This window comes from Rana temporaria, chromosome 1, assembly GCF_905171775.1.
Source record: "Rana temporaria chromosome 1, aRanTem1.1, whole genome shotgun sequence".
NCBI classification, from domain to species: domain Eukaryota; kingdom Metazoa; phylum Chordata; class Amphibia; order Anura; family Ranidae; genus Rana; species Rana temporaria.
The window spans coordinates 53,839,799-53,852,826 of NC_053489.1; positions in this window are offsets into that span (position 1 = coordinate 53,839,799).

The following is a 13,028-nucleotide window of genomic DNA, read 5'->3' on the forward strand; positions in this document are numbered from 1 at the left end:
TGACACAACAAGTTGAGGGACGTGGCAGCAGCAGGTGAGTGGATGTCCGCTAACAGGCCCTGCCATGATGGATCTGAAATGACAGGTGCTCTTTAAATGTAAGGACTTATTCTCGCTGGTAGTTAGAATCTTTATTATTTGCAAACAAAATGAAGGTTTCCTATTTATAATAATAAGTTGTCAGCGATATCAGCGATATCAGAACCGATTCAGTCATACAGTTTGTAGTGTACATAGATTTGCAAAACAATGGGATAAAGGAATATTCCTGAACTGCAGTGCATGTTATCTCAGCTTGCAGAGCTTGGATTCATTGAATGAGTTTACCACAAATGTAAATACTGCAGAATATACAGCCTCATGCTACATAACTAAGCTCCATTTCATGCTGAATAAATGAAACTATTAATGTATGTTAAATAGAAAACTATCTTTTCTGACAGACTCCATGGCAGACTATGTGTGGGTTAACCCCGCCTCCTCTCTACTGCTATAGGACCCCCTACCCATAAATTTGAGCTCACCTCCATGGACTGTGTTTCTTTTTTGTCCTCCTCACATGGACCTTCATCATGCGATTCTGTGCATTCAGGATTTTCTGTCCAGTCGGTACTATTTGCTGCGGTGCGCCCAGGGCCCAGCTATGAGCGGGCAAGTGGTTTCGGCAGTTTTGTTACCCCTATGGTGGAATGGATGTGGCCCAGTGTACCAGGATGGACGTGGAGTTGGTTGGCAAGGTGTGAAGAAATCTACTTTTATTCTCCATGGCAGCGTTTTTGTGTGTATGTATGTCTATTGCTTTGCCGTATGCCCCATATTGCCTAATGTCCTCCTGGTGTGAGTGGAACGCTTCAGCGTTCCAGGATGTCTCCCTCTTCCTGATTCCCCGGGTCGCCGTACGTCCGCGCATGCGCGAGGCCGCCGTGAAACCGAGGCTTGGTTTCCGCGCATTTGCGCGGTGCGGCGGGGGGGTCAGGGATCGCACAGGCGCAGTAGGCCCGGTCTTCTCGGCGCATTCGCGTCACGGAGATCGGCCGTGACGTCATCCCGGCGGGGGATTTAAACCGCTGAGGTGCCCTATACAGGTGGGATAATCTGTGGGTAATAGCGGCGGCATCCTGGAGCATCTATCTCACTTGGGCAAAGTAAGCCCTGTTTTGGGGGAGTATGACCACTTAAGTCTCTTAAAGGGGACACTTAAAAAAAAAAAATCTTAAAAAAAGGAATATATAATTTTAATTCATTTAAATATTTATTTATACTTCCTTAGCCCTAAGTGGTGTCTCTGATTCCTGTCACTGTGTTGTTACCCTTATTATGGACTTCCTTTCCCTCCCTCTGTCCGTACTGTTTTTTCATTACAGCCCGGCTGAATCTGTTCATCGGTCACAAGATAGGGACCTTGCCAGGCCACAAGACCATCATCAGTCATCTTCCAGGTCCAGACGGGACACCCCGTCTGGGTCCCACTATCACAGGGGACGCTCACATTCCCCCTCCAAGTATAGGAGATGTTCCCATTCCTCCTCTAGTCACCGCCACCACCACCGCGATAGTCGCTCTAAACATAGAGCATGTTGGGGATGTAAAATTAGAATCCCAGAGGACAAATCGCTATGCGACCCATGTTATGCCCGAGCGGTTGGTGAGAAGGAGACGAAAAAACAAAATCTTGAGTCTCTTGTTAAACGTGTGGTGCAACAGTCTATGGGGGAATTAGATCCCCCCCCACACGCCACCACCATGTCAGGCTCCCTGGCTTATGAGGCCTAGGAGGATCCCAGCCAATTCCAGCCTCATGATGCCTCCCATGATTCCTCGCACAGCGAGATGGAGGGAGATGATTATTCTGTGGGTTTCAACTACGCTTTAGTCTCCCCATTAATCAAGGCGGTCAAGGAGACCCTAAAATTGGAGGATACTGCTGCTCCCCCAGAGAAACAGAGGAAGCTGTTCAAACAACTAGGGAAAGAACGTTCCAATTTTCCACTTCCCTCCGAACTGAAACATGTTTTTGAGGAAGAATGGAGAAAAGGGGATAAGAAAGTTTCAATGCTGAACAAAACTTCAAAACTCTATCCCTTTAAAGCTGAGGATGTAAATCATCTGGAAAATGCTCCCCTTGTGGATGCAGCAGTAATGCGCCTAGCGAAGCATGTCACCCTTCCGCTAGAGGATACAGTATCTTTTAAAGATGGCCTGGAGCGCAAAATAGATCAAGATCTTAAAAGGATCTATAACTTGGCTGGAATGGCCTGCAAACCAGCCTTGGCACTTGCAGTCACGTCCAAAGCCATGGAGGCCTGGGTTGAAAACGTGGATTCCATTCTGAAAGGAGTGTCAGAAGATCTAGCTCAAGGATCGGCAGTACAAGAGCTTAAATTGGCGGTTGCCTTTTTGGGGGAGGCATTGATTGACCTTATTTGCCTGATGGCCAGATCGATGTTGTCTTCAGTCACGGCCAACGGGCTTTGTGGTTGCCTCTAAACAGGCATGGTGTAAAATTCCCTTTGAGGGGTCATCATTGTTCGGTAACAAATTGGATAATGCCATTTCTAAGGCCACAGGCGGGAAGTCTGGGTTCCTCCCCCAGGACAGGCCTCCGTTTAACCAAAGAAGGCCTCAGCGTAGGCGCAGTACAGAGTGCTCGAGGGAAGCACGCTCCTATAAACCCGGACGGGATTTGAGGAGAAGCTGGAACTGGAATAGGGGACAGTCTTCCTTTCAGAAGTCCGCCAAAAAACAGACATCTGGTGGACGTGAGCCAACAAAATCTTTTTGAGATTGGGCCCGCCCAGGCGGGTCGGGTAGGGGCTTGCTTACATCATTTACGGCATGTCTGGGTGGCCTCAATCTCAGACTATTGGACCATCAAAACGGTCTCCACAGGCCACACTTGGTCCTTCGTCAAAGTTCCTCCCCGCAGACCAATGTTCACGACACTATCACGATCGGAAGAAAAACGACAAGTTCTACTGTCATACGTAAATACTCTAAAAAGTCAAGGAGCAGTGGTGTCCGTTCCGAAGAACAAGGAATTCCAGGGGGTATACTCCCTTCTCTTTCTGGTGCAAAAAAAGAATGGCTCTTGGCACCCGGTGATAGACCTCACGTTCCTCAACAAGTTCATAAGGCACAAGAAATTCAAAATGGAGTCACTTTCGACCATCCAGAAAATAGTCCAACCAGGCGACTGGTTAATCTCCATAGATTTAAAGGACGCGTACTTTCATGTTCCAGTGGCGGAAGTTTTCCACAAATACCTTTGGTTCCAGGTCAGTCAAGAGCACCTTCCGTTCGGATTGACGACCTCTCCAAGAGTTTTTTCCAAAGTCCTGTTGGCAGTAGTGTCCCTTATCATAACAAAAGGGGTACGACTGTACCACTACTTGGACGACCTGTTAGTACTATCTCAAGACAGGCAACTACTTCTAGTTCACAAGGAACAAGTAATGTCCACACTTTTGGAATTTTGGATGGCTCCTAAACCGAGAGAAAAGCCAACTAGAACCGACCCAGTGCCTAATTTACCTCGGAGCCCAGTTCAACACCATAGAGAACACCATCTCTCTTCCAGAAGAAAAAATTCCGGTCATTCGGGAAAGGATCTCCCTAGCCCTAGATTCCTCACACCTGAGAGCTTCGCAGTGCCTAAACATAATCGGCACAATGGTGGCCACAGCCCCTATGGTCAAATAGGCAATGTGGAGGCTTCGTCCCTTCCAAGCGGGCTTCCTTTAGCAATGGAGGTCGGAAGACATGAGTCAGTGGATTCGGATCACTCAGTTGATGAAGAACAGTCTCCTTTGGTGGCTCCAATGCAAAAACCTGATGACATGCCACTCTCTTGTTTCCATCCAATGGGTGCCTGTTACTTCCGATGCCAGCAATGCGGGCTGGGGGGCCCATTGTGGTCAAGAACTGGCACAAGGAAAATGGGATGCTCGGCTCCACATTCCAGAGTCAAACGTTCTGGAGCTTCGTGCGGCATGGTGTGCCCTTCAATCTTTTTCTCATCTCCTGAAAGGGAAATCAGTTTTACTCAAGACAGACAACACCACGGCTGTGGCGTATGTGAAGAGACAAGGGGGCACTCGGAGTTCCGCTCTTCTTCAAGAGGTCGAGCCCATCTTGACCTGGGCTCAAAGGAACCTGCTTAATCTGTCAGCAGTCTTCATTTTAGGGGAGCAGAACACTCAAGTGGACTTCTTGCCTCGCAACAATCTAGACAACAACGAATGGTCACTCCATCCTCAGACCTTCAAGTGGATCCTATCATTGGGAATCGATCTCAAGGTGGATCTGTTTGCATCTCCCTGCAACCACAAACTCAACAAATACTACACTCGAGTCCGTTGCAGTCAAGCTTTCGGAGTAGATGCTTTAACGAGTCAGTGGAACTTCAACAGGGCGTATGCCTTCCCTCCACCTCCGATCATTCTAAAATTCCTTCAGAGGCTTCAATTGGAGACGATCGAAGTGGTGACAATAGCACCCTACTGGCCGAGCAGGCCGTGGTTTCCCCTCCTGATCCAGATGAGCTTCCAGGACCCGTTGCCTCTCCCTCTCAGACCGGACCTTCTTTCTCAGGGGGCGACCCTGCACCCCTGTCCAGCGATACTGAGACTGATGGTCTGGTTCTTGAGAGGGAGAGGCTATAGTCTCTCGGCTGTGCTTCGACAGTTATTTCTACCCTCATGAGTTCCAGAAAGCCTAGTACCAACAGAGTCTACAGTAGAATATGGGCCAAGTTTGTTAACTTTTCTACTTCGACAGGAAGATCATGCAGAGACCCTGGAGTCCAAGACATCCTCAGTTTTCTCCAGTCTGGCCTGGAGCTTCCTCTTGGTTATTCCCCTTAGAGTGCAAGTATCGGCTCTGTCAGCCTTTTCAGGAACAGCATGGGCAACTCACCCACTGATACGACAATTCTTTCGTGGGGCATCGAGACTCAGACCTCAGAGGAAACCTAGATTCCCCAAATGGGATCTTCCACTCGTCCTTGATGCATTGTCAATTCGAAATAACAAAGATCTTTCATTGAAGGACTTGTCACTAAAACTGGCCTTTTTGGTGGCCATCACCTCAGCTAAAAGGGTATCGGAGTTGAGCTTTTTGGGATGTCAGGAACCTTTTCTGACTTTCTTTCAGGACCGGATGGTCCTTATTCCCATGCTTGGGTCCAAGCCAAAAGTTACTTTCGTGTTTCACGAAAACCAGGAGATAGTGCTTCCTACTTTCAAGTCTCCAGAATCCACAGAAGTACATCCTTTGGATGTGGGTGAAACTCTGATAGAATAATTAAGAGTCACTTCATCTTTCAGATGTTCCAATCATCTGTTCTTATTACACTCTGGCAGCAACAGAGGAAAACGTGCTTCTTTAAGAACAATAGCGGCCTGGATTGTTCAAGCTATTCAACAAGCTTACAGGGCAAAGGGCTTGGCTCCTCCAGAGGCGGTGACGGCTCATTCCACCAGAGGCATGGCGACCTCATGGGCAGCGGCTCGACATGTGACTCCTGATGTGATATGCAAGGCAGCCTCTTGGTCTTCGATCAACACTTTCATGTCTCACTATTGTATAGAGCCTGCTTCCCTTTCTTCTGTTAATTTTGGCCTAAGAATCCTTTCAGTTGACCGGAGAGATTAAATTTTTTTGTGTTCAGCATACCCTCCCGTGTGGATTGGCTAGTTATTTCCCACACGTAGTCTGCCATGGAGTCTGTCAGGAAAATTCAATTCTAATAGATCCGACTGGCGTAAGTCTCTTACGCCGTCGGATCTTAACTGCATATTTACGCTGGCTGCTAGGGGCGTGTACGCTGATTTACGCCTAGAAATATGTAAATCAGCTAGATACGCAAATTCACAAACGTACGCCCGGCCGTCGCAGTACATGTTTACGTTAGGCTTTTCCCGGCGTAAAGTTACCCCTGCTATATGAGGCGTACATGCGGCATAACAATGTTAAGTATGGACGTCGTTCCCGCGTCGAATTTTGAAAATTTAACGTTGTTTGCGTAAGTCGTTCGCGAATGGGGCTGGACGTCATTTACGTTCACATCAAAACCAATACTTAGATATTTATTTATTTTTGTTTGTATTAAAATAATTACAGTGCCATCATCCACATACAGAAATATAAGGGGCAATGTAAATGAAACAGTGTATGTTTAGTATCACTTTAACTACCGTATTTATCGGCGTATACTGCGCACTTTTTTGCCCTGAAAATCAGTGGGTGCGCGATATATGCCGATACCCGCTTTCCCGCGCCGAGTTTGAATACTGCGCCGACATATACCGAGCGCAGTACACTCATGTATAGTCGGCCAGTCTCGGCTCCTCTCGCGCTGACGTCCTGGACGTACAGGACGTCAGCGCGAGAGTAGCCGAGCCTGCCCGACCATACACGAGTGTACTGCGCTATGTATATGTCGGCGCAGTATTCAAACTCGGTGCGGGAAACAAGCCGGGAGGACGCGAGGACGCCAGACCCGACGAAGAGGACACCCGAAGCCGCAGACGGATGCCGGACCCGACGAGGCCGCCGATGGACGCCGCGCAAGACACCAAAACTGTAAGTACAAAAAATCTTTTTTCCACAGGAATTTCGGGGCAACTTTAGGGGTGCGCGCTATATGCGGGAGCGCACTATACCCCAATAAATACGGTACATGATTTGCATTCAGTTGACTAGTAGCCACTCCAAAATTTCTTAAACATTTTCGCTGAATTGAACACATACCTCACTTACATTTCATAGACCAGTCTCCTTGCTCAGAACAAGAGAATGCACATACCGTAGACACATTCTGAACAATTTTGTCATTTTTATTCTATCCAAGATGTAAACACCAAGTGTACGGTGATCACGCCAGGGATGATGAAAAGATGTGGCCCATGCTGACCGGAATTTGCCTGGAAGGACCACGCAGACAGATTTGATGTTGTATACAAAGAGACAGAAAAAAATGTTAAATGAAAATGAATGAACGACAAGAGACTTAGGGATGCCAGGAACACAGCTTTACAGACTGAGATATGCTACAAGTCAAATTTCCGAGGCAATATGGGTGGAAAAAGAAAATACTGGACTTCTGAAATCAATGGAGCAATCAGAGGCCAAGGTCATCAGCAAAGATAATGAAGATGTTCTCAAATGGCCTGAATATGTTGCATTACTGCACATCAATATTTATGTTTAAATCATTAGTGTTCTAGACTTTGTTCCAGCTGGAAGTTTGTGAATCTGCAAACCTGTTCCTTCAACTAACATGATCCAGAATTCTGAATACGTTTTAAGTATAGTTTTAAGTTTGTGAACACAAGGGGGCGCACTCCCTCTATTTTCAAGAGAACCATCTGGTTAGTTAAAGGCAAAACATTTAAGATTAACTGAAAACACTTATGATTATACCTTTTTATGGCCTAATTATTTTTAAGGACAAGTTCCCTACTTAGCTAAAAAAAATCCTGAGCCCCCTCCATAGTCCCCTAAATAAGTAAAACTTGCCTCCCACCCCCCATTGCATCCTCTAATAGGACATACCTGTACAGTAGGAGCACCAGTTTAAAGCAGAGGTTCACCCTAAAAACATGTATATAACATTACATTCTGCATACTTCCAACATTTACAGTATGCTGTTTTTTTTTGCTGTACATACCGTATTATTGCTATTTTCCACCAGCTTCCGGGTGCTCACTGCCGCGGGAGTAGGCGTTCCTATGCAGAGGCCCAGTGTCATGTGGGACTTCGCCCAGATGATTAATGTCTTGAGAAAAACTTCTCCCCGGCGGATAAGGCGCATCACGAGTTTCCGAAAGTAGCCGAACTGCGAGTCGGCTCTATACGGCGCCTGCACAGTCAGCTCTACACGGCTCCTAGTCGGTGCGCAGGCTCCGTATAGCGCCGTATATAGCCGACTCGCAGTTTGGCTACTTTTGGAAACTCGTGACGCGCCTTATCTGCCGGGGGGAAGTTTTTCTCAAGACGTCAATCATCTGGGCGAAGTCCCATATGACACTGCGCCTCTGCATAGGAACGCCTACTCCCGCAGGAGTGAGCATGCGGAAGCCGGGTGGAAAATAGCAATAATACGGTAACGGTATGTACAGCAAAAAACAAAAACAAACAGCATACTGTAAATGTTGGAAGTATGCAGAATGTAATGTTATATACATGTTTTTAGGGTGAACCTCCGCTTTAACTAGAGGGCTAGAGTGGGAATCTAAGAATTTTAGTGTATTACTAAACTTGTCCTTTAAAGTGGTTGTAAACAAAACATATTAATCCATAGTAGAGATGGGCCGAACACCTCCCTGTTCGGTTTGCACCAGAACTCTTGAACAGGGAAATAGTTCGGCCACAAGCCGTGAACCCCATGAAAGTCTATGGGATGAGAACACGAAAAATCAAAAGTCCAGATTTTGAAGGCTTATATGTAAGTTATAGGCCATAAAAAGGGTATGGGGGCCTGGGTACTGCCCTGGGGGACATGAATGCAAAAATGATTTTAAAAAACAATAGTTTTTAAAGGAGCAGTGGTTTTAATGATGCTTAATGTGAAACAATAAACATTTCTTTAAATATAGTGCCTGAGGGGTCCACTTAGCCTGCCTGTAAAGTGGTTCATCTGTACAGTGTATAGAACCTGCTGCAGCAAAACTGACATTTCTAAAGAAAAAAAAAGAATTTAAATGTACTTCGTAGCTGCAAACTATTGCCGACACCCTGAAATACGATTTTTTTTTAAAGGGGTTGTAAAGGTTAATCTTTTATTTTCTAAATTGGTTCCTTTAAGCTAGTGCATTGTTGGTTCATTTACCGTTTCCTTTGATTTGCCTTCTAAATGTTTTTTTTTCTTTGCTTGAATTTCTCACTTTCTGTTTCTCCTCAGTAAGCTTTCCACCATCATCTGAGTGGTGGAAAGTCATTTAGAACACCTTACTGAGGAGGAACAGGAAGTGAGAAATTCAGACAAAGAAAAAAAAAACATATAGGGCCAGATTCTCGTAGATCAGCGTATCTACGAGCGGGGTGTAGCGTATGCCATTAACACTACGCCGCCGCAACTTACTGGAGCAAGTGCCGTATTCTCCAAGCACTTGCTCCGTAATTTGCGGCGGCGTAGTCTAAATGGCCCGGCGTATCCCTGCGTAAATCAAAGGGGGCGGCTTGTATTTAAATTAAGCGTGCCCCGTGCCGAACGAACTGCGCATGCGTCGGCCTTAAACGTAGGCCACTGCGCATGCTCCGTAGTACGCTGCAAATACATTGGTTGCGACGTGAACATAATTAACGCACAGCCCTATTCGCGACGAGTTACGTAAATAACGGAAAAACCTGACGCTGTCCCGACGGCCATACTTAACATGGCATACGGTGGACCGATGTAAGGTTACCCCTCATATAGCAGGGGTAACCTTACGCTCACGGAAATCGGCGTTTTTGGCTCATTTGCATATGCGACGCTGAAATCGACTTAAAAGCCACCTAGCGGCCAGCGTAGTATTGCATTTAGGATCCGACGGTGTAAGTGACTTACACCAGTCGGATCCTAGCCTAATTCTGGCGTATCTTGTTTTGAGAATACAAAACAATGATACGCCGGCGGGATTTTTGAATTACGCCGGTGTATCTGTAGATATACCAGGCCACATGCCCTCAACATGGGGGGGTGCTTTGAGTCAAAGCACCTTGTTCCCATGTTGATTGGGACAAGGTCCTCTTCCCAACAATCCTGGGCTGTGGTTGTGGGGGTCTGCGGGCAGGGGGCATATCAGAATCTGGATTCCGCCCCCAGATCCTGCCCCCCTCTATGTGAATGAGTAAAAAAAAAAAAAGTGTCAAATATAAATAAAAACAATACACAGGTTTTTGACAAGTCCTTTATTAAAAAAAAAAACAAAAAAAAAAAACATATCCCCTGATGTAGATACATAAGCAATCACAACGTCGACGCCACCGCCGGACCCAAAAAAAACAGAACAAAAAATGCTCTGCCCACAACCAAGGCTAGCCACCTACTCAGGCTCAGCTGTTTCACTCTTCTTGTATGAGCAAGGTACAGAGGCATCTAGCGACATCACCCGGAGGCACCGCCCCCTTGTGACGTCACCAAATAAGCATGCACTGGTCAACGACTTTAAAGTTTATCTATGGGCTATAGCCATCAGCAATTGCGATGGCCCCCTGAGCTCCCCTCCAACACACACACCGGGAGAACAGAATAGCTAATAGCACAATAAGAGGGATACCTCCATCAATATTTACTGATAGATTTGGTTGCAGAAAAGAAAATCGCACTATGACCAGCTTAAACCTTTAATAAAAGGACTGAAGCAGAAAAAATTTAAGGGTCTTAGGTTATAAAAAGCATATATGTTGATCTGACACAAATAATGCTAAAATTATTTATTCACCAGAAACATTGACAGCTTGATTTTTGACATGTTAATCGTCTTTGTAATAATAAGGGTTATTCAGAATATGTGAAGCTTTCCAAGTTATAAAAGATATATCTGACTTCCAAATATTGCTGTCTGCAAGTACAGTACTGTGCAACGGTTTTAGGCAGGTGTAAAGAAATAATGTAAAGTATGAATTCTTTCAGAAATATATATTTTACTAGTTTATTTTTATCAATTTAAAAAATGCAGAGTAAGCAAAGAGAAGAAAATCTTAATGAAATCAATATTTGAATACCCTTTGGCTTCAAACGGCATCAATTCTTTTAGGTACACTTTTACACAGTTTTGAAGGAAATCAGCAATAGTCGGCAATATGTCTACATTTCAAAATTGTTTTGATTTAGATTGCAGACAAAATTGCATTTTCATTTTATTATAATTTTTTCCAAACATTCTGATACATCTGAATTCCCAAATACCAAAACATTTGTCCAAATTTCGATTTGGAACGAAATGAACCACACATGTCTATAAACTGTTGGAACAGCTGGCCATTCCTTTTCTGGACAATCCCCTAGCTCATTAACTACTAAAGAAGCACCATTCATCGCTTTGGCTCTGAGGAAGAGAGTCCTCCCTTGAAACGTGTCAGTCACCGTCTGGTCTTCCAGCATCTCCGGTTCCAACCAGGGCCATCAGGAGGGTACAGGTATTACACATGTAAGTGGCCCGAATGTACACAGGGGCCTGGAGAGAAGAGGTGAGATATGACACTACCCCCATTCTCTGTTCTCAGCAGGAGATCGGTAGGAGAGGAGATAGAGAGGTAAGGAGACACTTCATATTTCATATCCCCCCCCCCGGTTCTCTGTTCGCGGCCGGAAAGAAGAGATGAGATATCACAATTTCATATTTTCGGGAGCACCCAAAAACCCCCCTGGTTCTCTGTTCGCGGCTGTAAAGAAGAGATGAGATATCACACTTTCATACTTTCGGGAGCACCCGACCTCCCCCCCACCCCCCCGACTCTCTGCTCCAGGGGCCCCATGTGTAAGGTGCCCCAAAATTTCTGATGGCTGCCCTGGTTCCAACTATAAACTTAAAGGAGTTGTAAAGGAGAAACTTTTTTTTTTTTGCTCAAATGACTGTTTACAGGGTATAGAGACATAATAGTTAACTGATTCCTTTTCAAAACGATTAAAAATAGATAAAAATCAATCATATAATGTAACTGTAGTTTCAGTTTCGTTTTTGCATGTTATCCTGCCTCTGTGCTGTATAGAGCCATAGAGAGTGATGGTTAGGAAAACGAAACTAGAAACTCCCAGTACTGTGGTCCTCAGGAAACAGACAAACAGGAAGTGCCCAGAACAGAGAAGAATTACAGCAACATCAGAGCAAAAACGAACAATGAGGACATCAAACCAGCACTGCAGTAAGGTAAAGGAAGCTATTTATCTAAAAAGAGAAATGCTTGGGAGATTTCAGTTTTGAGACTGTTAGTCTACATGGATGATATTACAATTTTCTCCAAAACATTCGAGGATCATGTTCAACATTTGGATCTGGTGTTGACAAAGAAGCAAAAGTGGGAGCGCACCTATCTGGTAGAGAAGCAGTCCTTTCCTTCAACTCCAGTCCAACTCCAGTCCAATGTGGCTTCGGAGAGTTCCAAACCCATTAAGAGACGACTGCTGAAACCCTGTTAGCTAAGTGGAGTTTGCTCTTCCAAGCCTGTTAGCGATAGAGAAGAACTAGATTCTGTGGATATTCCACCATTGCAAGAAGTCCCCAATGAGTGGTACTTGCCTCTACTTGTACTCAGAACTCTGCCCCTCGCAGGCCCTGAAAAAGAAGACTTCCAAAGAACCAATCTTGAGCCTGGATGAAGGGGGTGTGGTGGGCCCTGTTGATACCCAGGGCCCAGGCCTCACAAACTAAAGTTGACTACTCAATTGGTGACCCCATAAGGAACAGCGAGCTTCACCATCTCCTGTGCTATAACCATGGTCAACTGCCTGCAAAGTACTCTGATTATGTTATTTGAGATGTTGTCGCCATTACTTTAACAATGTTTATTGCAGTTTCCATGTTGTTTTTACTATGTGGTGATGCTGAGGACAGCATCTGTCAAAGAGGGGGGTAGTGTAGGCAAGTGTAGCCTATTTTCTCCACTGCAGGGGACACTTGTCCACAGTGGCAATGCAGATGGGGAGGAAGTGGAGGGGAACCTAGTTCTAATATGATTTCCTCAATCACTGGGAGGCAACTATCCAATCGGATGCTGGCACCCCATGTGACTTTGGCAGCCATCTTGAGTCAGGTAGAGTCTATTTAAGACCTTCCCTCTCGGGTTTGGCATTCATTATTGTGATTGGCAGTGTAGAGACAGAATACCAGTCTGTCAGGGACAGTGCTTGGTGTCAGGGAAAGGTTCCAGAGGAGTAGGGAAAGTGAAGGGATACGCCATCCTTCCTAGAAGCCTCCTATGTGGGTACAGACTGGCCAGGCTAAATTCCACTCCATGAGACAGATGCTGTCGGCACCTTTTTAGTCTTCAATCTACTGCCTCATTGCTGTTACAATTTGTGAGTGCTCAGGTTGCCTTCCCG